General features: G+C 38.2%; 1 long non-coding RNA gene across 1 annotated transcript in view; it reads left to right on the top strand.

Annotated features, from left to right (window-relative positions):
* The first annotated feature begins 2,452 nt into the window (after nt 1-2,452).
* The window catches only part of LOC139036021 (uncharacterized), a 33,516-nt gene continuing 9,098 nt past the window's right edge, over nt 2,453-26,870 (top strand). Inside the window, exons 1-2 of the long non-coding RNA XR_011488705.1 lie at nt 2,453-3,160; nt 7,418-7,514. This is a non-coding gene — a long non-coding RNA (uncharacterized lncRNA). The remainder of the gene's footprint in view (nt 3,161-7,417; nt 7,515-26,870) is intronic.

A 26,870-nucleotide genomic window follows, 5' to 3' on the forward strand; every position in this document is an offset into this window, starting at 1 on the left:
TGTGGTCTGGACCTTTGATAAGATTTTGAAATTTTGTATGTGAGCAACTTTTACGAAGTAATATAACTTTTTCTACCACAAAACTAAATACAGATCAACAGAATAGGATAGAAAGTCAGGTACACTATGAACCTGTGGGAACCTTATCTATGACAAAGCAGGCAAGAATATACAAATGAGGAAAGACAATCTCTTCAATAAGCAGTTCTGGGAAAACTAGGCAGCAGCATGTAAAAGAATGAAATTAGAACTTCCCTAATGGTCCAGTGGTTAAGAATCCGTCTGCCAATGCAGGGGACGCAGGTTCAGCCCCTAGTCCAGGAAGGTTCCGCAGATGGTCCAAGGCAGGACAGCTAAGCCCAGGCACCAAACTACTGAGCCTGTGCTCCACAAGACAGAAGCCGCTGCAATGAGAAGCCCGCACACTGCAACTCAGAGAGTGGCCTCTGCTCACAGAAACTAGAGAAAGCCCACGTGTGGCAACAGAGCACCTAGCATAGCCAAAAATAAATAAAGTTTTTAAAAAAGAATGAGATTAGAACACTCTCTAATACCTTACACAAAAATAACTCAAAATGGATTACAGACCTAAATGTAAGACCAAATACTATAAAACTCTTAGGGGACAACACAGGCAGAACATTCTCTGACAGAAATCTCAGCAGATATTTTTGATCCATCTCCTAAGAGTAATGAAGATAAAACAAAAACAAACAAATGGGACCTAACTAGACTTAAAAGCTTTGCACAGCATATGAATCCATAAACAATATGGAAAGACAACCCATGGAATGGGAAAAAATATTTGCAAATGAAGCAACTGACAAGACAGTAATCACTCAAGTATACAAATCATGCATGCAGTTCAATATCAAAAAACAAACAATCCAATAAAAAAAATGGGCAAAAGATCTAGACATTTCTCCAAAGAAGACAATACAGATGGCCAAGAGGCATATGAAAAAATGGTCAACATCACTAAGTATTGTGTGCGTGCTAAGTCCCTTCAGTTGTGTCTGACTCTTTGCAACCCCATGGACTGTAGCCCACCAGTTTCCTCTGTCCATGGGATTCTCCAGGAAAGAATACTGGAGTGGGTTGCCATGCCCTCCTCCAGGGGATCTTCCTGACCCAGGGATCAAACCCACATCTTTATGTCTCCTGCACTGGCAGGTAGGTTCTTTACCACTAGCACCACCTGGGAATCCCCACTAAGTATTAGAGAAATGCACATCAAAACTAGAATGAGGTATCACATCACACCACTCAGAATGGCCATTATCAAAAAAGTTACAAACAATAAATGCTGGAGTGGGTGTGGAGAAAAGAGACCCCTCCTATACTGTTGTTGGAAAAGTAAACTGATATAGCCACTGGAGAACAGTATGGAGGCTCCTTAAAAAAACGAAAAATAGAGTAACCATATGATTCAGCAGTCCCACTCCTGGACATATATTTGGAGAAAACCATAATTCAAACAGATACATGTACCCTAATGTTCACTGCAGCACTGTGTACAATAGCCAGGACATGGAAGCAACCTAGATGTCCACTGACGGAGGAATGAATGAATAAGACGTGGTACACATATACAGTGGAATACTACTCAGCCATAAAAAATGAAATAGTGCCATTGGCAGCAACATGGATGGGCCTAGAAATTGGCATACTGAGTGAAGTAAGTCAGAGAAAGACAACTATTGTATGACATTGCTTATATGTGGAATCTAAAGAAAAGGGTATAAATGAACCTGATTACAAAACATAGAGAATAACATATATAAAAGAAACTTGCAGCTACTAAAAAGGAAAGAGAGGAAGGATAAATTGGGAGATTGGGATCGACATATATACACTACTATTAAATATATATAAAACAGATAATAAGGATCTACTCTATAGCACAGAGAACTCTACTCAAGGGTCTGTAATGGCCTATATGGAAAAAAAAACCTTGAAAAGAGTGGAGAGAGAGAGATATACATATGATCCATATATATATATATATATATGATTCATATGATATATATGATTCATATGAATCATATATATATATATATGACTCACTTTACCGTACCCCTGAGATTAACACAACAGTGTAAATCAACTATGCTCCAATAAAAAATAATTTAATAATAAAATAAAACCACACCTTGCAAAAAAAAGAAATTTTCTTGTAAAATTATTTTGCCTATAGGAGTTTATGAATATTTGACTGTCTTATCCAAGGCAAGGCTATGCTTTTACTTAGTTTAGATGAGATTAGTTTCTGAGGTTTCCAATGTAGCTTTATGTGTATGGGTTCCCTTTCCCTGATAAATATTATGAGAAAAAGAAAGTTTTAGGAATGCTATTTTAGATTCTAAATTCTAGATTCTAAATTCTAAAAAGCAGCTGTTTTAGAATTAATAATTGAATGCTAACCTTATTCTGTCAGAGTATGTGCACTTATTCATTTCATCCAGCAAGGTTTTAGCTCCTATAATATACTGGACTGTGGGATACAGTGCTGATACCAGACATATTCCTAGCCTCTTAGAACTTAATTCTAACTAGAGAGAGAAGAATTCATCAAGTAGTTATACAAATAAATGTATAATTGCTGCTCTGAGAGGTGGTATGAAATGATTACTCTGAATAGGTTAATTTGACTTGCTTAAGGGAGGTTGCCCTGAGGAATTTTGAGCTGAATTGTGAGGCAAATGTAAGCATTTTGTAGGTGACATGGGGAGGGAATGTGTGCCCCATGCAGACATTTGTTACTATTTTTACCTTCTCTTCAGTCCTGCAGCTTCTTAACCCAGGTCTTCGGAATGATCTATTCCACTCATTCTCTGTTTCTACATCTCAGATCACATATTGTTAGTTACATTAAATATTTAAGAGAGTATAGACCATCCTTCACAAACTGTGTATTGAAGCACCCCAAGGGCATCACACAAAGTCAAAGAGGCACCCTCATGGGATATTTAAAATTTTCAAGGCCAACAAAGTGACATCAGCTCGACAGTATGCAAGACACTAGCTTCAATTAGCTTAGAACTTTAACTTGAAACTGTACTCAGTCCTTTTGATGACATCCTGTGAGACAAGAGTTTTGTAAGCTGCTGCTATAACACTCAAGAACCATGGGAAAATGACTGTGGAACAGGAAATGAAGGTACTGGTTTCCTATTCAATTCAAAGTTTTCAGAAAGATGTAAAGTACCCAACACGCATGCACATACTGTTAAGAATATAACAAAATTTAGAAAAAAATGTACGTGCGTTGTTCTGTGAAATAGCAACTAAGTAGTTAGGACAGATATACATAATAAGTTCAGACCTAACTACTTAATAAATGGAGTTGTTATAATAGGTATATCTTTTAGCCTCCATAACATGAAAACATTTCTGAGACACTAAGAGAGCCATGAACAGGAAAAATTTGGGAATCTTTGGCATAGCTAAACCTTTAACTAACAGATGAAAAACCTCAGGGCCAGCAAGATAAAGTGGCCTGCTCATCAGCCAAGAATTCAGGTCTTGTGACCTCTATTCCAGTCAAAAAATACATTTTATCTCACTGTGAACTAGCTTGATTCATTTCTTAAAAAATAATCTGTTTATAAATCGCCTGCTTTGACTCTAAGACAAAAGAACAGATATAAACATCTAAGGGCTATTTCTAAATGCTTAATGCCCTCTTCCCTTGCTTGGATATTTATACAATGTCGTAATCAGAAGCAAGAAAAAAGTAACACCTTTTCAGTTAATGCTAACCTGAACACTGATAAGGAAACTAAAATAACATGTAGGAATAATCTGCTGTTCATCAATATTATTTCTATTTACTTAGGAATAATGCTTTGTTGTCAGAAATGTTAAGATTTTTTGAAAAAATGTCATTTGTAAAAATATTAACATGTATTAGGTTCAGATTTTGCCTTTTGCTTGCTGGGTCTTTTATTCTTATGAATGTAAAATTTGATTATGAAAAAGTTATGAAGTTTTATATTTTACAGTCCAAGACTCATGTCTGACATTAAATTTGCTCGAGCCCTTGATATTCCAGGAAACAGATGGAAGATAAGCGAAAGAAGACTCCAATGAAATTTCTGCACTTCTCTGTTTTGAGAACAAACTTAAAAGCCCATGTCCCCATTTTGCAGCATCCACAGATTGAAGAATGTATCTGTACAGTAGTTACTGTGCCTTTCGAGAATTTAGCTGCTTTAAGCTAACATCAAATTATTCATTTTGCTGTATCCACTAGCTACTTACATATACTAAACTGCTAGTAGCTTCCATTACCTTACAAATATTTTTCATTTGTTCTTGTACTGCACAAGACAAGAAATTTCTTCTTTATATACTTTTTTGCATATACTGCCTGACCTGCATAAAACTGTATAATGCATCGGAAGTCAGGATTTATATGTGTAAGACGTATGCTAAACTAATTGCTAGGTGCCTCGTTAGCGCAGTAAGCGCTTCAGTCTCATAAACTAATTGCTTTAAAAATCTTTTGGGAAAAATGTTAACTTGCACCCCAAGTTGAATCTTCTCACATTAATGCTATGCAATGATGTGAGGGTTCATAGAACCCTCCTAAAGCAAAGTCTATAGCAAGCATCAGAAACATCTGCCATTACCTGACTGGTAAGTAGATACTGATAAAGGAGATCTGGTTACATAATTAATCAAGGGGATGTTGCTGAGGGTGGAGTGTCCTGTGTAACAGTGGGTTCTCCACCCTTCCCTCCTAAGGCAGGGTGAAAGAATTTCCCTTGTAAAACTTAAACTTTAGTTGAGCTTCTTTCCTGCCTGAACCTAGATGGAGTTGCCATCTGCCTTTACAGTGGCGAGGAGGGAATAGGTTAGAAGGATTCAATTTATTCCCAGCTTTTGGATACATCTTACTCTTTACCTCCCTGCTTTAAGTTGAATCCATTCTGGTTATCTGGGTCTATAAAATAATAACATAAAGCAAATGGGTTTCAGAAAAAAAGCATGGAAATCAGTAATTGTTTTGGAGTACATTGGTACTTAATGAAATGCCAACTGGCTATTTTATAGTGTAAACAATTCTTATCTAATTTCTTCAGGAAATAGGACTTTAAAAATATTTATTAGATACCGTGTTTTTCCATATTTCCTCATTTAAACTAAGATTTTGTGATCTCAGATTTATGTCATTTTTTGCATGATTCTTGAAGCAAAGCACCTCTACCACCACCACCAAAACATACACCTGCGTTAGTAAAAATACCAATCTAAATCCAGCTGGAGTGTTTTGACAGTATATAAAAAGCATATGAAAGATTGAAAATGCAAACTTCGACTCATTTTTTCTTGAATAACTCAGAGCTGAATGCTAACTTTTCAAGAACTAGGTTTTTTATGTAGTACCATGAATTTAACCCCTTCTTTTAACTGTAACACAGTATTATTAATAAACCTAAACAGAGATGTCTAAATAGACACCATCTAGTAATTGGTATTTTAATGTATAGATAAGAAGTGCCTGTACCGCAATCATTAAATGTACATATAAAAAATGTTCCCAAAGTTGGTTTAAAAAGCATGTGGGATGAAAGTTGTGATTATATTTATATTAATGAGATATTAGAGATACATTAAAATTTTTCAATTTATCCAAATATTTTATTGTATCTTGCATATTTTTATTTTAATATTGAAGTATACACTTAGGAAGATTTCTCAAAGTGAAGTTTCATCCTTCTGTTTTTCTTTTATGCATGGTTAAAATTCAAGAGAATTTAGTATCCCAAGTTTTTTCCTTTTAAATGTTTTCCTGGCACTGTTAGCAGAAAATGCAAACAAATAAAGATAAGGGACAAATATTGCCAGATTGGCTGTTTTACCCAGTAGAAAGAAAGCCACTAATGTACTCTAATGATGTCCTTTCCCCCATTTTAATAAGAAGGTTTGTGTTGTTCTGACATTAAATGGATTAAGCAGCAAGCCTGCTGAGAAAAATACTCAAAGGTATTAAACCCTTGCAGTGTTGGTTTAACTGTAAGTACTGTAAAATAAGATTAAGTCTGAGTTTGGAAGAAGAACTAGATTTGACATAAGACTAAAAGGTAACAATATTCACAGATGCCTGAATTAATGCTTCATTGAAAAATATAATTAGCACAAGATTTGAAAATATGTCTCCTTTGGCAAATGTCTTCAGAGAGTAATCAGTGCTAGAGACTGATGTAGTGGAAAGAGCACTGGGCAAGTGGCCAAAATCTCTGAACTCACATTTACTGCTCCAGCACTCGCTAGTTCTGTGACCTTGGATGAGAAATTTCGAAAGCCTCTGAATCGCAAGAGGTGGATGTAACTGGTTGGCAACCATTCCCCACTTTGTAGTGTGCATCCCTGGACTGCAGTAGCTCAAAGGCTAAAAATTGCACTTCCCAGATTCCTGCGCAATTAAAGTTGCAGATACAAATGATGTTCAACCAATTAGATGCACCAGTTGAGATTTAGAAGGCAGAAGTCAAGTGGAGGTCATCTTCCTGCTGCTTGTATTGTTTTCTGCTAATAAGTAAGATGGCAAAGACATGACTTCCGTGTGATGGGGTCCAGCATCCAAGTTCTACATTTCATGGGTTTTGAGAGGCTGTTGTGGCAGCAGTGGCAGTTTCCTTATTCCTTAATTGTAGCTACAGCAGGCATTTGTGAACTCACATTCTGTAGTGACTTCTGGATTCCTCACCTTTCTGACTGAAGCAGAAGTAGAAGTCCCCTAATAGGTCAGCTCTGCGGTGATCTGGAGCACACAGCCTCCATCTCTAGCCTTTCCAATTATTTTGTAAGCTTTTAATTCCCTGTATTTAGTTTCCATCTCCTTAAAGAACCTGGGGCTTATTCTGGTTCCTTTCCTGATACATACATATGTACATTTCATTCAAACCTCATAGGGTCATTGAGAAAATCAAACTGTGCTATTCAAGTATATTGAATATTGTTTCCTCTTTAAAAAAAAAAAAGGGTGTTTGTGACATTATAAGCAGCTGTTAAAAATGTCTCATGGTACTTTCCTGTCATTAATTTTACTTGGATAATATTGGTCTAAACACATTTTGTGAAATATTGGTTCTGTTGGGTAAATAACACAGAAACAGCCATTGCATATTCTATAGCTAGCTAGGTATTATAAATCTTTAGTTCTAAGAAATCCCATGACTTTGAATGGAACCTTTCTTATCAGTGAAATGAAAACAATTTTATATGTTCCTGTTATTATTATATTTCTATGATGATAATAATTAGAAGTGGATGACTGTATAAGTGGAAATGGACTGACAGTCAAGATTTTGAGCAGATTTAGAAAAATTTGGCTCTGTGCTCTCTGACCTCATACTTTTCTAAAGTAATAAAATAGCCTAACCTTTTCCTATCATCCTTTTCCCCAAAGGAAGTTTTTGCTGCATCTATGGAGCCAAGAGAATTTTTATCTTTAAACCAGCCCACATGTCAAACCCCCATGAAGGCATCAGTATTTTTCAAATCAGGTATGTATTTCCTTACTTTGCTTCACCTCTCTCTGATGTCAGCCTGGCTACTGACTCATCTCCATTTCTGTGTGTGTCTTTTTCTGTGCCCTTGAGACAGACAGACACACACACACAGACCCTTATACATCAATGTATACAGATAAAGCTAGGAATAATTTTGGTCACTCAGGACTTAAACTCACTTACTTGGACCTCAATTATGATAAACACTCTCCAATTCTCCCCAGTGGGAGAATTCAGAAAACAAAAGAATTACACTGGATATTTACAACCTTCTTATATTTTTTGGGCTTGTGGCTCAGCTGGTAAAGAATCTGTCTGCAATGTGGGAGACCTGGATTCAATCCCTGGATTGGGAAGATCCCCTGGAGAAGGGAACAGCTACGCACTCTAGTATTCTGGCCTGGAGAATTCCACAGACTGTATAGTCCATGGGGTCTCAAAGAGTCAGACACGACTGAGTGACTTTCACTTTCACTTTATATAATTTTAAATATTGGACAAAATCGCTCGCTGGCTTCAGTCGTGTCCAACTCTTTGAGACCCTGTGAACTATAGCCCGCCAGGATCCTCTGTCCATGAGATTCTTCAGGCAAGAATACTGTAGGAGTGAGTTGCCACACCCTCCTGCAGGGGATCTTCCCAAACCCGCATTTCTTCTGTCTCCTGCATTGGCAAGCGAGTTCTTTACCACTAGCACCACCTGGGAAGCCTATGGAACAGAATAAACTGCATCCAAGTGTCTAGGGTGCTGTGTATAAAAGCCTATTTATTTACCCCCATATATGTAAAATTCTGTCATATAAACCCATTTTCTTGATTTCATGTAAAAGTTTGTTTTTGGCCAATTCTAAATCTTAGTAAAATAGTTCCTAATGTTCAGATTTACCTTGAATTCCCCATTCCATCTTAAATACTGCCACAAAGTTTGTTCTGAAAACACTTTGTTCTGAATAAATGTCACTTCCCTTCTCAAGAACCTATAATTTCTTCTTGTCCACAAATCAAGTTGAATTAGCCATACTAAGATATCCCAGAAACTAATCTATCCTTTCTTATCTAATTGTTTCTTCCACATTCCCTAACACATCTCCATTTCAGTGAGACTAATTTACTTGTGATTTCCTGAATATGTCAAATTCATACTTTTCTCTTCATCATGTTGGAAAACCTACTCTCCACTTATTCAACTTGAACCTATCAGTCTCATAAAGTACTTCCTTGTACCATGTGTGTGTTCTTTACATTAACTTCTATTTTATCATATTATTTATTTTTTCATTAATAAGCCATAATGCTCATGTAATTGAAAAGCATGTTGGTGAAATGTTAAGTACTTCATATGTGTTTAATTGAGTTGAATTTATATACTAAACACAACAGAGCCTAGACATTTGAACTTAAACATCCTAAAAATTACACTTATATTTAATCATTGGTTTGGTAAGTGGCAACTTTTCTCAGCTACAATATTTCTATTTTTCAGATGTCAATGACAAATTTGGTATAGTACCTGTAATTCAAGATGATCTAGGTAACAGTTTATATGTGAAGCAGATCATTTCATTAATTGTACAGTATAATATTTATGTGATTGACATGAAGGATGCAAGCATTCGACAAATAGTTAAGTATCTGAATGTACTGAGTAATGGGGATAGCATCAAGAATGAGACATGGTCCTTCTCTTGCTTTCAGAAAATGTACTGAGTAATAGGGTGAGGGGAGTGGACAGGAAATCACAATGGAGTGTGACGAGTTTGAGGATTATGGTAAATACAAAGTACTCTGAAAACCCGTAAAAAGAACATGCGATCTAATCTCAGGGGTTCTGAAGTGATAAGCTAAACTGCTGAAAACTCAGCATTACCCAGCAAACAAGGCTTGAGGAAGTCAGAAGAAACCTGGGTCAAGGTCTGAAAGGGAAGTCATGCTTGGCTCATGAAAAACTTAAAGTTAGAGGCAAAATCAGTTACATTTTTTCTGATGACACATTTCATTCTGATTCAGATTTCACTTGATTCTAGCTCATCTTTTAAAATCTAGCCCAGGTTGGATGCATGAGACAAGTGCTCAGGCCTGGTGCACTGGGAAGACCCAGAGGGATGGGGTGGAGAGGGAGGTGGGAGGGGGGACCGGGATGGGGAATACATGTAAATCCATGGCTAATTCATTTCAATGTATGACAAAAACCACTGCAATGTTGTAAAGTAATTAGCCTCCAACAAATAAAAATAAATGGAAGGAAAAAAAAAAAAAATAAATAAAATTCAAAAAAAAAAAAAAATCTAACACAATTACCTCAAACCAAAAGAACACGCTGGGAATAATACTACAATAATATTTCATTCGCAGTTATTATTCCTAAACTGTTCAAAAGGGAAAAATGATTTCCTTTCAGTCTTCGGGCATGTTCCTAGGGGCTTTCACAGAGGGAGTGCTTGCAGAAGAGCATGTGAGAAGCAGGATGCAGAGGGGGAGGACTGAAGCAGGAGCCCAGGGCCAGCCTGGTCCTGCGAGCCACAGTGGAGTGTGAACTGCATCACAAAGAGTCGGTCCCACCCAGAGGCAAGAAGACCCCTGGTGTCAGGGAGGAAGGAAGTGGGGATAACTTCCGGGATGTGGGGTGCAGAGGCTTCCATAAGGCAGAGGGAAATGTTAAGGAGATAGGGAAGCGGTGAACCTCATCAGCCAACACTCGGAACACTGGGGGCATGGGCGCCATGGGCCTGTGGCAGCTGGTAAAGAAGATCTAGGTGGGGAAGCAACAAGGCCCTCTAAACCTTCTTTCTTACATCTCAGGAATTCTGAGTTCCAACAAAAAATATGTGTTCAAATGTCTAGTATACATTCATGTTTCATAAAAATTGGTTTTGCTGATTTTTAGAAAAGTTAAGCAAATAAAGAAGGTAGTGCCTCCTATTTATAATAGCCAGGACATGGAAGCAACCTAGATGCCCATCAGCAGACGAATGGATAAGGAAGCTGTGGTACATATACACCATGGAATATTACTCAGCCATTAAAAAGAAGTCATTTGAATCAGTTCTAATGAGATGGATGAAACTGGAGCCCATTATACAGAGTGAAGTAAGCCAGAAAGATAAAGACCAATACAGTATGCTAATGCATATATATGGAATTTAGAAAGATGGTAACGATAACCCTATATGCAAAACAGCTAAAGAGACACAGATGTAAAGAACAGAATTTTGGACCCTGTGGGAGAAGGCGAGGGTGGGATGTTTCGAGAGAACAGCATCGAAACATGTATATTATCTAGGGTGAAACAGATCACCAGCCCAGGCTGGATGCATGAGACAAGTGCTCAGGCCTGGTGCACTGGGAAGACCCAGAGGGACTGGGTGGAGAGGGAGGTGGGAGGGGGGATCAGGATAGGGAACACATGTAAATCCATGGCTGATTCGTGTCAATGTATGACAAAAACCACTACAATATTGTAAAGTAATTAGCCTCCAACTGATAAAAATAAATGAAAAAAAAAAAAGAAGGTAGTGCCTCATATGTAGCCTAAGAGGGCTTCCCTGGTAGCTCAGCTGGTAAAGAATCTGCCTGCAATGCAGGAGACCCTGGTTCGATTCCTGAGTCAGGAAGATATCCTGCAAAAGGGATAGGTTACCCACTCCACTATTCTTGGGCTTCGCTGGTGGTTCAGACAGTGAAGAATTCACCTACAACGTGGCATACCGGCGTTCGATCCCTGGGTTAGGAAGATCCCCTGGAGAAGGGCATGACAACCCACTCCAGTATTCTTGCCTGGAAAATCCCCATGGACAGAAGAGCCTGGCAGGCTACAGTCCATGGGATCGCAAAGAGTTGGACATGACTGAGCAATTAAGCACATACACGCATGTCACCTAAGACACAGCTATATGACAGTATGAACTCAGTCATGGTGAGATCAGAGTCGTTTCTTTTTCAGTTTTATTATAAAGTAGAAACCTGCCAAAACAGACATTGGCCATTTTTCGGAAGAGAGCTCTCACACTATCATGAACTGTTTTATAGCTGTTTTTTAAGACAAATCCTTCTTTTCTTTAGTTTTCCTTCCTATGATTTTTCTTCTGTGTTTTCTTATTCTATTTTTCTCTTTTAGGTTTTTCTTTATTTTTTTTCCTCTTTCCTTTTCCTCTTTCTCTTCCTTTTTTGCTTTCTTTTCCCAATGTTAGAAACTGCCTATGATGGAATAAGCAAAGCTAAATTTGGAATCAGAAGTAACACGGCGTCTCAGGAAATTGTGTTCTGTTTTTTTTTTTTATCATTTTTCATTCACCCAAATCTGTGAACCATTTTATGACTGTGGCCTTTTCTGAATTTTAATCTCAGACATCCTTCAAAGTACCTCCCTGATAAATTGAGTAAAATTTGTTGCATTTCATCATCACTCAATGTTGATGAATTTACAGAATGTCTTTTGAAGTGACATTCTTGAGAAAGGTAAGTTCCTTAGATATTCCATAGCCTAGGGAGCAGGATTTCCTAAAACTGCTGCACTTAGCTAAGCTGCACACCTATTTCTGTAGAGAGTCAGCTTGTCATCAAAACAAAATTAATATTGCATTCTCTTTTGGTCAAGGACACATCAAACTTTCAGTGCGACACACGTCTCTCAGGAATGCAGGATCATAAACAATTAGTTGCATATACTTCTTATCAGATAAGGGAGATTTTACACTGTGCTGGGCTACTATTTAAAATTCACTGCTGACCACTAAGTACTACATCAATGAAGGCACTAGAGGCTGGCATAATTTATCCCTAATAATTCTGAACTTTAGTTTTGCTACTGGTAGTAGCTCCATTGATGACAACAGCAAACTCTGATATGATTATTATAATTGCATTCTATATTTAAATATCTTGTGTAATGTATAGCAACCAAAATATTAGTCACAATGGTAACTCAGTAATTGGTTTACTCAATTGTTGGATGGGCTGTAATGTGTCTATCTCTAGGCCAATGACCAGACTTTGTTATTGTGATGAAACTTAAAAGGAGCATTAATAGCTTGGTGCATTCACTTCAGGATAAACTGTACTAGTCAGAAAAAGGCTAATTAAGTGGTCTACTGTCTTTCTTAGGATTTATTAGCTCGGAAAGTAGTGTTTTGATTTTAAAAGTTTTAATACATTTGCATTCACTTCCCATATAGCTTTTGTATATGTAAACTACAATTGTTTTCAATTCTCAAAAATGAATAACCTCTATCTTTTCCACTTAATCCTTTTAAAAAGTGTAAATTAGTGTTTATCAGATATAGATTCTGCACATTTTACATACTTTCATTTAGTCTTACAACAATCCTATGAAACAAGTGCTTTTAAAAATAATTCAAATAAAATTTACATACCATAAAATTCACCATTTTAAAGGATGCCAATAGAGTGGTTTTTAGTGCATTTACACGGTTATGAAACCATCAATATGCACTAATTCCAGAACATTTTCATCATTTCCAAACCCTATATTCATTAGCAATCACACTGCATTCCCCTTCCTGCCAGCTTTTAGAAAACATTAATTCACTTTCTGCCTCTAGGGATCTGTCTATTCTGGACATTTCATATAAGTGGAATCATACAGTATATAACCTTTTGGATCAGCTTTGTTCATTTGGCCTAACATCTTCAAGGTTCATCTGTGTCCTAGCGTGTATCAATATTTCATTCCTTTTTATATATAATGTTGATATATCTATCACATTTTGTCTATCCATTAATCAGTTGATAGGCAACTGAGTAGCTTCCCTTTTTGGCTATCTTGAATAATGCTACTATGAACATTCATAACAAAGTTTTTGCGTGGATATATGCTTACTCCTTGGAAGGAAAGTTATGAGCAACCTAGACAGCATATTAAAAAGAAGAGACATTACTTTGTCAACAAAGGTCCACCTAGTCGAGGCTATGGTCTTCCCAGTAGTCATATATGGATGTGAGAGTTGGACTATAAAGAAAGCTGAGCATCAAAGAATTGATGCTTTTGAACTGTGGTGTTGGAGAAGACTCTTGAGAGTCCCTTGGACTGCAAGGAGATCCAAGCAGTCCATCCTAAAGGAAATCAGTCTTTGGAAGGACTGATGTTGAAGCTGAAACTCTAATACCTTGGCCACCTGATGCACAGAGCTGATTCATTTGAAAAGACCCTGATGCTGGAAAAGATTGAGGGCAGGAGGAGAAGGGGATGACAGAGGATGAGATGGTTGGATGACATCACCAACTCAATGGACATGAGTTTGGGTAAACTCCGGGAGTTGGTGATGGACAGCAAGGCCTGGCGTGCTGTGGTTCATGGGGTTGCAAAGAGTCAGACACGACTGACTGACTGAACTGAACTGAACTGATGTCTTTATTTCTCTTGGGTATATATCTAGAAGTAAAAATGCTGGGTCATAGAGTAATTCTATGTTTAACTTTCTGAAGTACTGCTTTCCAAGTGGTTGTACCATTTCATATTCTCATCAGTGTATGAGCATTTCAATTTCTCCATATTTTTGCCAAAAATTTGTTTTTATTGTTCTATTTTTAATTATAGTCCTCTTAGTAAGTATGCAGTGGTATTTCACTATAGTTTTGATTTTAGTTTTACAATGGCTAATGTTAGGCATATTTTTGTGTGTGTGTGTGTGCTTTGCCATCTGTATATCTTCCATGGGGAAGTGTCTGCTCATTTCCTTTCCTTATTTTAATTAGGTCATTTTGCTATTGTGTTGTATGAATATTTCATATATTCTAACTATTACACTTATCAAATAGATTTCATTCTGTGGACTGCCTTTTCACTATCTTAATAGTGTCTTTTCATGCACAAAAGTTTTAAATTTTGATGAAGTCCAATTAGTCCACATTTTTCTGTGGCTGCTTATGCTTTTGCTGTCTTTTGTTGAAAAGACTATTTTTCCTCCACTGAACTGTGTTGGCACCATCCCTCTATGGTCTTCTTTTTGAACAGATTTGCAAGGGCTTTCTCAGATCACTTCCAAGATTTTTCTTACTTTTTATTTTGACATTTCTGAAATCTCACCTCTTGCACAAAACAATTATCATACTAAGTAAACAAGTTAGGAAATACCATCTTACTGTATCCCCTCATGGGGATTCCCCGATGGCTCAGCAGGAAAGAATCGACCGCAGTGCAGGAGATGCAGGTTCAATCTCTGGGTCAGGAAGATCCTTGGAGAGGGAATGGCAATGCACTGCAGTATTCTTGCCGGGGAAGTCCCATGGACAGAGGAGCCTGGCGTGCCACAGTCCATGAGCTCACAAAGAGTCAGCTACAACTGAGCGCACAGACACTCATATCCCCTTGTAACAATCAATTTTTTCTTGAGACGTGTGTCAGCTTGTCAGAGTTAAAGGCAAACTTCAGGAAAATAATGTAATCAGTGTAAATTCTAAAGTTTTATATACTTTTTATATATACACACACACATACATATGTATAAAGAGAGAGGAACTGGTCGAATCAAAGATAAGTTCTGTTACGGTTTCTTCTCTGTATAAAGACGTCTGATCTCAAAGGCAGATAAAGACTGAATACCATCCATTACACAAATATTTATTGAATAGCTACCATGGCACTAGCATCACTGATGCTAGGAAAACTAGCATCTCTCCTCAAAGGACTTAGCTAGGAATGGAGAAAGATCAGTACACATAAGATCACATTCCAGCCCCGTGGCAGGGGCACAAGTGCAGGAAAACAGAAAGCAACTCGTCCTTTCTTGGGGAGTTACTCAGAAGGTGGCACTCAATGAATTGATCAAAAATAAAAGACTTCGAACAAGAGGGAAGGGCATATGATTTTCCAGTCAACTAAACAGCATACAAGGCAGAGAAATACTAGAGGGAAGCATGTTGAGAAAAGGATCAATACTTTGGTGTGACTAGATGCACAACTGAGGACTGAGAGGTGGGTTGAGGCCATACTATAAACTGGGCTGATGAGCATGGACTTAATCCTCTGGCCAGTGGAAATCATAGGCATTTTAAAATAGGAAATGATCCTGTGCTTATCATATTTTATGTTATTGCAGTGATCTGCTTCCAACTCTAAAACTGCTGTTATACTACAAGAGAGACTGTGTAACAGTAGTCTAAAACTTGGACCCTATAAATACAAAGGGCAGCTCAAATTGACTCCTTTCAACTACATAGGTAATTACAAGTAGGTGTCATCACTTCATGGCAAATAGAAGGGAAGAAAGTAGAAACAGTGGCAGATTTTATTAAGTTCCAAAATCACTGTGGACAGTGACTGCAGCCATAAAATAAAGACTCTTGCTGCATGGAAGGAAATATATGACAAACCTAGACAGCATATTAAAAAACAAACACATTACTTTGCTGATAAAGGTTCGTATAGTCAAAGCTATGGTTTTCCCAGTAGTCATGTGACGGTACCATAAAGAAAGCTGAGCACCAAAGAATTGACGCTTTCGAATTGTGCTGGAGAAGACTCTTGAGTCTCTTAGACTGGAAGGAGATCAAACCAGTCAATCCTAATGGAAATCAACCCTGAATATTCATCGGTAGGACTGATGCTGAAGCTGAAGCTCCAATATTTTGGTCACCTGATGCGAAGAGCCAACTCACTGGAAAAGACCCTGATGCTGGGAAAGATTGAAGGCAAAAGGAGAAGAGGGCAGCAGAGTATAAGAAGGTTAGATAACATCATGGACTCGATGGACATGAGTTTGAGCAAATTCTGGGAGATAGTAAAGGACAGGGAAGCCTGGTGTGCTGTAGTCCATGGGCTTATAAAGAGTCAGACACAATTTAGTGACTGAACATACACACACACACACACACACACACACACACATGATCTCTCTGAGGCTCTGTTTCCCCATCTGTAAACCTCACAGACTTGTGAGAATTAAATAAAATAATACAGGTGAAACTTGGAACATATTACATGGTCAAGAAATGATAGTTATATAAAAATGTCTGTAAAAAAAAATGACTGTGACAACTGTCCTGTCTTTCCAGTGCTAAATGCCGTGAGTGGGACTTCAATCACTATTTTGGAATGACAGAATGAGTTTAAGGGGTTAGTCCAGTAGCATTTCAAAATACAGGTCTAAAGCTTAAGAGTGAATCTGGGCCTTGTAGCTAATGGCCATGAATCAAGATTCATCTAAAGAGAAATAAGAAATGAAGCTCTGATAGTTGCAAGGCTTCACCAGAGAGAGCAGTACATAAAAAGAGAGTATTTCTCAGGAAGGAATATTGAGAGAAAAGCAACTCTCATTGCATGGTGTAGGAGCACAGAACCTATGTAAAATTTCTGAAAACTCTGTACCCTTTTCCATCCAAGGTGAATGTGCACGTATGTTGAATGTTTTGCACACAGTTTTAGGGGTTAGACACCATACTCATCCCAAGATCTCCTGATTTAAGAAGTAAGGAAATAATAAAGAATCAAAGTATGAGACTTGGAAGGAGTAGATAAGGAAAAACTCCACACTGGAATATATATTAACATAGATTGTATCTGTGGTGATAATTCAAGAACCTGGCCTTTCTGCTGGTGATGTGGAATGGCAAATCAGAATAACTGTTTAGTGTGTGGATGGACATCCTTATTTATCAACATAGCAAAGTTCAAATAAAATATCTAGCAATTGTAAACTAGGCAAGAATAAGTCTCTTGCAGTGCTGACAACTTTCTGGTCAAACATTTCATGGATTTCCTCCAACTATACTACTAGTCAAATATAAAGTTGACACCAAGCCAAGTGCATTGTATCTATATTGTTTTTCAAATGCATGTTTCTGATCACCCTAAGAATGGCAAGCCCATAGACTGTCCGGATAACAATGCTTTCTACTTCCTAAGCTTATGAAAAAATTCTATTTAGACATAGTGGTTTATATAGGCTTCCCAGGTGGTGCTGGTGGTAAAGAACCCACCTACCAATGCAGGAGATATGAAATGTGGGTTCAATCCCTGGGTTGGGAAGATCCCTTGGAGTAGGAAATGGCAACCCACTCCAGTATTCTTGCCTGGAAAATTGCATGGACAGAGGAGCCTGGCAGGCTACAAGTCCATGGGGTCGCAAAGAGTTGGACACAACTAAAGCAACTTAGCGTGCATGCATGCAGACATAGTGGTTTATATAGACACAGTGGTAGAAAAATCTTCCTAAAATTCATGTTTCTTTTTAATTCAAATCTGCTTTCCATGCTTAATCTCCTTATCTCTTTCTAAAGGAAATGGAAAGAAAGGTTAAAAGGTCCTTAGAGTTGTATTTCTAACTAGTTCCTATTGATGAAGTGAGGTCATTCTTTTAGAGTAATTAGATTCTGCTCATTTCTTTAGGCTAGAATGCTTTAGCATCTTATCCTAACTGGTAGTAAAGTCTAAGGCTGGATTTGATTTTTGCTCTGCCTGTTATGCACAACTAAAATGAACTAGTCAAGGAAGCTTGGCTAGGGGTGGAGGGATACACTAGAGACAGGTATGTGTTTTCCTGTGTATTTCAATAATTATTATGATCTTTATTAAGAACCTACTGTGTCTGAGGAAATATGTTAAGTGTTGAGAAAACAAAGATAAATATGACATTTCCCTTTTTCAAAACCTCCCTCTTAAGCTAGTTGAGGAGTCAACACATAAATAATAATCCACAGAGGAGAACAAATTTATTTTCTTTGGACCTAGTGGGATGGGGTGGTGTCATGGAATTCACAAAGAAAAGGTAACATCTGAGAAAACACTTGAAAGATGAAATATGAATTTACCTGAAAGATAAGAATGAGGAGGAGAATTCCAGGTAAAGGGAACAGCATGTTCAAATTCAAGGTGGCATAAACAAATACAGTGTGGTCCTTGAACTACAAGTAGTTGAGTGTTGTGGTATAAAAAGTGGGAGGAGGATAACTGAGCTGCCAAATATTCTGCATTTTATGAACAAATTCCCATATGTTTGTATTAACAGGTAGAGTAGTTGTTGTTTAGTCGCTAAGTCCTGTCTGACTCTTTGTGACCCCATGGACTGTAGCCCACCAGGCACCTTCCCTGGGATTTCCCAAGCAAGAATACTGGAGAGGTAACCATTTCCTCTTTCAGAGGATCTTCCTGACCCAGGGATCAAACCTGCATCTCCTACATTGGCAGGTATATTCTTTACCACTACACTACCTAGGAAGCCCTAATAAGGTGGTTGTTATAATACAAAAAATAAAGGTTATTGGGAATTATTTTACAGGACCCCACTTTAATGTTATGCCATGGATTTTTTTTTGAGAAACACTTTTAGAAATAAACATTAGTTATGTAATATGCCTCTGTATTTTTTATGAAAAATTTGTATATATTCTTTAATATTCCATAGCTTGAAAATTACTCCTAGAACTCTGAACCAGGGGGAAAAAAATTTCTTTTCTTGAACTGTATGATTCCTCAAATTAGATAAGTCATTTATCAAGTTAAAAAAGAAATCAAAAAGTCATATAGACTGTTCTCTTTCTAAAGCCTGTGCCTTATCCTAAAATGTAAAGCATTACGTGTGCTCTTCTTGTCAGCTCAGGGCTCAGAGGCTCTGGTCCTGGCTTGAACCTTCCTTTTTTTTTTTTTTTTTTTGCTTAGTCGTATCCGACTCTTTGCAACCTTATGGACTGTAGTCTACCAGACTCCTCTGTCCATGGGATTTTCCAGGCAAGAATACTGGAGTGGGAACCTTCTTTAGGGAGAATCAATTTGAGCATCATTGTTCCAAACGGTGAAAATGAATTCATCATCATGTTTCTCTTTTTCCCATATGAAGCAGTAATCTCAGATCTAAGGTTTGTTTTGTCTTATACATGTTCCTGTCTTGGATTTCTGAATATAGTTTTTCTCCTCTTTCCTTTTGTTTTCTGTAGTTATTTCAAGTTAGCATATTAAGGCTGAAAGAGTAGAAACAACCTCAAATTAAGTTGACTGTATATATTCATTGATCAGTCAATTGTTTGCTCTCTCAATTAGATGAAATCGGTTCACAGTTAACAGTTTCCCCAACAGTTAGAGGCTTTCCCAGCCTCCACTGCAGCTTTCCATAAAGCACATGCTCAGCACTGGCACTAGTGGTGAAGAATCTGCCTGCCAGTGCAGGGGACATGGGGGATGCACATTCGATCTCTGGGTCAGGAAGATCCCCTGGAGTAGGAAAGTGGCAACCTGCCCCAGTATTCTTGCCTGGAAAATTGCATGGATAGAGGAGCCTGGCAGGTTGCAGCCCATGGGGCTACAAAGAGTCAGGCAAGACTGAGCAACTGAACATATATACACAGAGGCAGCTATGATGGGATACAGGGCAAACAGACACTATACATCTCCAACAGCCTCAGCTGGTCTCTGGGATTTAAAATGAACATACAAGCACGTGAAAGATTATTCTTTCGAGAGAACAGCATCAAAACATGTATATTATCTAGGGTGAAACAGATCACCAGCCCAGGTTGGGTGCATGAGACAAGTGCTCGGGCCTGGTGCACTGGGAAGACCCAGAGGGATCGGGTGGAGAGGGAGGTGGGAGGTGGGATCGGGGTGGGGAATACATGTAACTCCATGGCTGATTCATGTCAATGTATGATAAAAACCACTGCAATATTGTAAAGTAATTAATCTCCAACTAATAAAAATAAATGGAAAAAAAAAGAAAAAAGATTATCTGGTTAAAATACCAAATTGCTTGTGACTTCTGAGTCTGTGGCACAAAAATGAACTGGTGCGTTTTTTAAAAAATGCATTCTGAGGAAAACATTTGTCCACACCAGTTTCTATACCCCAAACCAACAGATGACACACATACCCTGAAGCTAATAAAACTGATGACAGATATATCTATTTAAGACTATGGATTGTGACTCCCAGACAGCTGGAAAATGATTTACCGGAACAGTTTCTAAATACAGTAGCTGCCTTTTCCATACCAACATTACAACAATTGGCAACAACTGTGTCCACAGAAGCTTGAGCTCAGGAAACTGGCAATGTCATGTCCCAAAGCTAGGTTTGGAAAGGGTGCTATTTCATGTTAGGTCAGATAAATGCCAGCCTGAAAATTCATTGGTGTGACAACTGACTCTGGAACTTTCCAGTTCTCTTTAGATCGATCCACACATCTGCAATAGGTACTTATTTGAAGGAAGGAGAAATGAGCTTAAAAAATAAATTTCTTCAGCCTTAACATGTTCAATTCAACATTTTGTTGTTGTTCAGAACCTAACATTTGCTAAATGCTGTATTAAGAGGTTCAAGGTTTACAAGATGAGCAGGACATTTAGATAATATGTAGACCTTTCATGGGAAATGTAAGAGAAAAAAAGCAAAAACATCAGAAAGTGAAAGTCACTCAGTCATGTCCAACTCTCTGCGACCCCATGGAAAGTAGCCACCAGGCTCCTCTGTCCGTGGAATTCTCCAGGTAAGAATACTGGAGTGGGTAGCCATTCCCTTCTCCAGGGGATCTTCCCAACCCAGGGATTAAACCCCATATTGTCAGATTCTTTACCATCTGAGCCACCAGGGAAGCCAGAATTTAGGCATTTATTTTGGCACTGTTCCTCATTCCACAACTACTGAGACGATCACAGCCATGACCTTCTCTCGCCTTCAATTCTCTTCTACTTAAAGTTATTGTTTTTAAGCACCGGCTGGAGCACTGGTATTAAACTCTGACCTCCTGCAGCAGGTGGTACAATAAGCCTACACATTTAGTAAGACTTACAGGCAGTTCAGGAGGTGAGCTGGTACTTCCTTATTCCCTGGCTTTCTGCCTGTGGGATATGGAAAATGCTAGAGTGCTGTTAATGAATTAAAACTCAAAAATTAAAGTTTGAGAACCTTTGGAACCCCAAATTAGATTTACTCTGATACCTGATTCATCACAATTTCATCACTAGTCCAAGCAGTTTAGCTAGTAGGAAACAGTATCAGTGGTTCCTATGTTAGATTATTGATGTCATGCAGACAGGGGACCATGCCTGTGGGTCAGCATGCTGCCTTCTACATATGTAGGTTTAAGGTAACCAACTGTCCCTATCTACCCAGGACTGTCCCCTTAGCAGGTAAAAGTCTTTGGCAAACCAGGAGAGCTGGTTACTCTAAATCGTAACCAAATGACCTCAAATGGTATGTTTTTCTTTCTTTAAAATTAGAGCCTGCAGCTAACATGTAATCACTAGTATTACAGAGTTCTCAATATGTGCCCCATTCTATTCTAACCATTTAAGGAAGATACTATTATTAACCCCACTTTATTAATGAAGACACTGGGCACTGAGAATTTCAGGAACCAGACCAGAATTTACAATGAAGATAGATTCCAGCATCCAAATCTTAAGGACTTTGTATGAGGGTCTAGGAATAAATAGCACATCGGTGTATTCCTCAACGTGCCTACTTTTCTTACTGGCAAAACCGTGTATGTTGTGGACTGTATTGTTAGAATGAACTAGGACAGTGCATTTCTAAAGCTAGCAGAGTCTTCAGCATAAGTTCCATTCTCAAGAACATGGCTGCTGTCATTAAGAACATTTTCAAACTGTCATTGCTTGTATAATTTAGCCCATTTTTAAATTGTAATAAATAGCATTTTTGTCAGCAACCTCATAGGGCAAGGAAGTAGAAGGTTATTATACAGACGATATTCTGAGTTTTAAGATTAATCTTTGCTTGTTTTAAGATCTGGGGCTCTAGAAGGAAGCCTAGTATTTCCATGATATTGGAACTGTTTTGTTCCAGTTTCACAGCCTGCATCTTGTTCATCATTGCTCTGATAAAAGACTTGTCTTTCATCATTAAGTGTCTTTATGCACATGCTGAGACATTCCGTCAACCTGCACTTCTTCATGGGATGATTTGTTCAATGCCCATGGTCTGAGAAGACTGTAACTGCTCAGGGCAAGGATCCTACTTGTTGTGCTCAGTATTTTATTATCAGTGTCTGACACAGGGTCTGGTTTACAATGGGCGACCTCCCCTGCTCCGTCGCTCGGTCACGTCTGACTCTTTTTACCCTATGGACTGTAGCCCAGCAGGCCCCCTTGTCTCTGGAATTTTGCAGGCAAGAATACTGGATCTGGTTGCCATTTCCTCCTCCAGGAGATCTTTCCAACTCAGGGATTGAACCCACGTCTTCCATACTGACAGGCAGTCTCTTTACCCAGAGCCACCTGGGAAGCCCTTAGAATGGGCACCAAATACATATTTGTTACATAAAAGGATGAGGAACTTAAGTAAGTGAATAACCATCTAGAAGCTTTATAGACACTGAGCCAGAAGTAAAAAAAAAATATGGATGCTGGGGATTTTTAAAAATATGAATTAGAAAATTTAAACTTTAGAGAGAGAAATGAACTCAATAAAACAGTGTTATAACATAAAATTAATGTTATCTCATTATGGCAGTTAACATTTATTGGGTGCTTACTATGTGCTAAGCACTATACCAAGTGATTTTTTAAAAAATTTAATCTCATAACGAATATATGAAGCAAGTATTATTACTGGCCACAATTTTACATATGAGGAAATGAGCCTTTGAGAGGTTAAGCAACTCTATTAAGCTCTTGCTGCCAACAGGTAGTGGAACTGAGATGGTAATATTAATACCATATGCTTCACAGAACTCAGCACTTCCTTATTGGGATACTCTTCACACTTCCCTGTAACTGCTTGTTTAGCGTTTGTTTCCCCTCTATAAAGGCAGAGCCTGTGTCTGTCATATCTAACATTTTATTCTCAGAACCAAAGTACCTGGCATTCAGTCATGGTAGCTCAATGTGTGTGTATGTGTGCTCAGACTCTCAGGCATGTCCACTTCTTGGTGAGCTAATAAGACTGTAGCCCTAGACAGCATGTTAAAAAGCATACTAAACCTTAGATAGCATATTGAAAAGCAGAGGCATTACTTTGCCGACAAAGGTCCGTCTAGTCAAAGCTATGGTTTTTCCAGTAATCATGTATGGATGTGACAGTTGGACCATAAAGAAAGCTGAGCACCAAAGAATTGATGCTTTTGAACTGTGGTGTTGGAGAAGACTCTTGAGAGTCCCTTGGACTGCACGGAGATCAAACCAGCCAATTCAAAAGGAAATCAGTCCTGTATATTCATTAGAAGGATTAATGCTGAAGCTGAAGCTCCAATCCCTTGGCCTCCTGATGTGAAGAACTGACTCATTGGAAAAGACCCTGATGCTGGGAAAGATTGAAGGCAGGAGGAGAAGGGGATGACAGAGGATGAGATGGCTAGATGGCATCACCTACTCGATGGACATGAGTTTGAGCAAGCTGGTGCTGGTGCAGGAGTTGGTGATGGACAGGGAAGTCTGGCATGCTGCTGTCCATGGGGTCACAGAGTCAGTCACAACTGAGTGACTAAACTAAACTGAAGACTGTAGCCCACCAGGCTTTTCTGTCCATGGGATTCTCCAGGCAACCAGGGGAATCTTCCTGACCCAAGGATCAAACCTGTGTCTCCTGCATTGGTAGGCTGATTCTTTACCACTGAGCCACTTCTGAAACTCTAGTAGCTCAACAGTTTTTGTCAAATGAATGAATGCATAAGTTGAAGAATCAATGAACCCATGAGACAATAGGATTTACAAATTATAGAGAAAAATAACTGAACACTGACATTCTTCATGGGTTACAGTATAGATTCCTATTCCCTGACATGATTATCACACTTGATTTTTAAAACAGATCACAGCTATAACGACCACACAGTGACACATGTTTGGCACAAAAAAATAGACTTTCTCGGCAGAGGAGCCAAGTGTGCTGTGTTGTTGGAAGCTGAGCTGCAAGAAGGGCAGTAACTTTTTGGCAAAATGTAGATATGAAAACTAGAGATTATGAATTAATAGTTCTAACAAGTAAGGATGACTTTGGCATAAGGACATTATTAAATAAACTCTCATTGTGGGAGGATATGTTTTTCTACCTTCTTAATTCCTCATGGAGTTACTCCCAACCCAAATAAGAACAAACAAAAGACAGATGCATTTTTGTTGGATTGATCCTACCCTTTTGTAAAAGAGAGGGCAGACGGGCACATGGTGACTGATTTAGAGTGAAGCCAGGTTAAAGGCAGGTGAGGACTAGCAGTTCTACCGAGTGAACTATTTGATATACTCTTGCTAAGTCACTTCATTCGTGTCTGACTCTGTGCGACTCTATGGACTGTAGCCCGCCAGGCTCCTCTGTCCATGGGATTCTCCAAACAAGAGTACTGGAGTGGGCTGCCGTGCCCTCCTCCAGCTTAATATACTCAGGACCACTTAACCTAATCCTGTGAAAACTGCACAGAATTTTTCTCGTACAGGCCACTCATACGTAAATTTTTCTGGAAGAAGATTCAATGGGGGATGATGGTAGATGAATAGATGGATGGATTCAGGTGATGACAGCGGGCATAGAAATGAAGACATTCACTATGAAAATGGAATAAATAATCAAAAAGCTGTGATTCTTCAAGTGTGTTTGTAAAGTAGGAGCAAAAATTTATGTTTGAAAAGTAAAAAGTTAGAAATTTGTAGTTTTAAAAATTCTTTTTAATGGTGTATCAGAAAGGGAAACAATTTAACCAATGTGATGATGATTTTAGTTTTAAGATATGTCAAGTTGGGATAGGGCACAAGATCTAGAGAACAGTTGGAATTACAAGATTAGAAAGTTCATTTGAGATCGGGATTAGAGACCAAGATTTGGGGATCAACACCATGGGTGTGACCACTGAGGCCATCAACGTAGGTAAATCTGTCCCGAGATAAGAGTGAGAAAATGAGCAAACCTTAAGAACATCCACAGAAAACAGAAAGATGGTGTAATCAGAGGAGTGGTCACAATTTAGGATTCTAGAATTCAAGTGTTGAAAGAGCAGGGAGGGCAATATTCAAACCTGTTTAATATAACAACGGATTCAAGAAGGAGAAGATTAAGAGAAGACATTTGAATTTGTCAAGAAGGAAAGTCCCTGATACAGAGAATATTGGTTTATGGAAAGCAGCCAAAAGCAAATTAAGGGGTGAGAGGTAAAGTGAAGGGAGGTGGTAAGTGTACACTTTTCAAGGAAGGACTTAGGGTATAAAAGGAAGGAAAGAAGTATAATGGCGGGAAATGTTAGGGGCACAAGGTTAAGAAAATAAAAGGGCACTGATATAATAAAGAAGAATCTCCCTGAATTCGAAGCTATTCCCTCATAGTAAATTAGTAGCCCTGAGAAACTCATTAAACTCTGGGAGGGCACAAGGGTATTGTTCCACGCATTGTAGCTGCAGCCTGACAAAGCATAGAGGCTATTATTCATGGCTTTAGGAAAAGCACTTCCTGTCACATTGGAGAGACTCCCTAGGAAATAAAGATACCATTATAAGAAACAGAAGCAGCACTGTCTGCTTTTCCAGAAGGAAGATATATTTGAAGGTAACTGTCAAATCCTTTAGCATAAAGCTCATCTGCCATGATCAGAGGTTTAAACCAGAGGTTTAAAATCAACCTTACATCTGTCGTATCATCTTTACATCCCCATTTCTTTCAGTAAAATAAGAAATTTGGAGTTGATGAACTGTAGAAAGCTTTAAGCTTTCAAAAATCTATGTTATCTGATTCTTTAGTTTCTCAGATATTACCTGTAAGGAAAGGAAGGGTCTTCATCATTCAAAATGCAAAGAATGAACAGAGGAAGCTTTTATCTTCTTTTTCACTTCCTCTTTCTCTCCATTTTCCTTCTATTTGCCCTCTTTGGTTTAAAAAATGTGTCTTGAAAACTTTATGTATTATGGGTCCCCCATGAATGCTAAAAGCCATCAGAGTTTCTACAAAGCTGACTTTTTACATATCTTTTTACATATTTTTACAAAAATTTTACATATTCTACATACTTTTTACATATTCTTACTTACCATGTAGCTCCTAGGGTTTTTGTTAACAGCATTATCAGCTGTACTATCAGAAAAGCAGTGACAATAAAACTTATCATCACATGTCTATTTCTTTGACCTACTTAAATTATGAAGACAGAATATACATTATTGAAATAGAGTTCTCATCTGTAGATCTTTGACTTTTGAATTTACTTGGACAAGTGTAAGAATTCTACTCTCCTCCATAATTCTATGTTGTAGAAACTTTTAATGATGCACCTTGTAAATGCTGGAGCTACAATATCGAGTTTCCATTCAATTTGTCACACATTCACTGAAAACCCATTATTGTCAAATTTAGAAGATAGCAAAATGAAGTCAGGGTAGTTACCTACAGGAGCCAAGTATCTAATAGGAGAGGAGAATGGCCACATTTATAATAAGTTTCATGCAGATCCTAATTCACACTGTAACATG

Source organism: Odocoileus virginianus, chromosome 1 (assembly GCF_023699985.2).
Source record: "Odocoileus virginianus isolate 20LAN1187 ecotype Illinois chromosome 1, Ovbor_1.2, whole genome shotgun sequence".
In the NCBI taxonomy this organism is placed as follows: domain Eukaryota; kingdom Metazoa; phylum Chordata; class Mammalia; order Artiodactyla; family Cervidae; genus Odocoileus; species Odocoileus virginianus.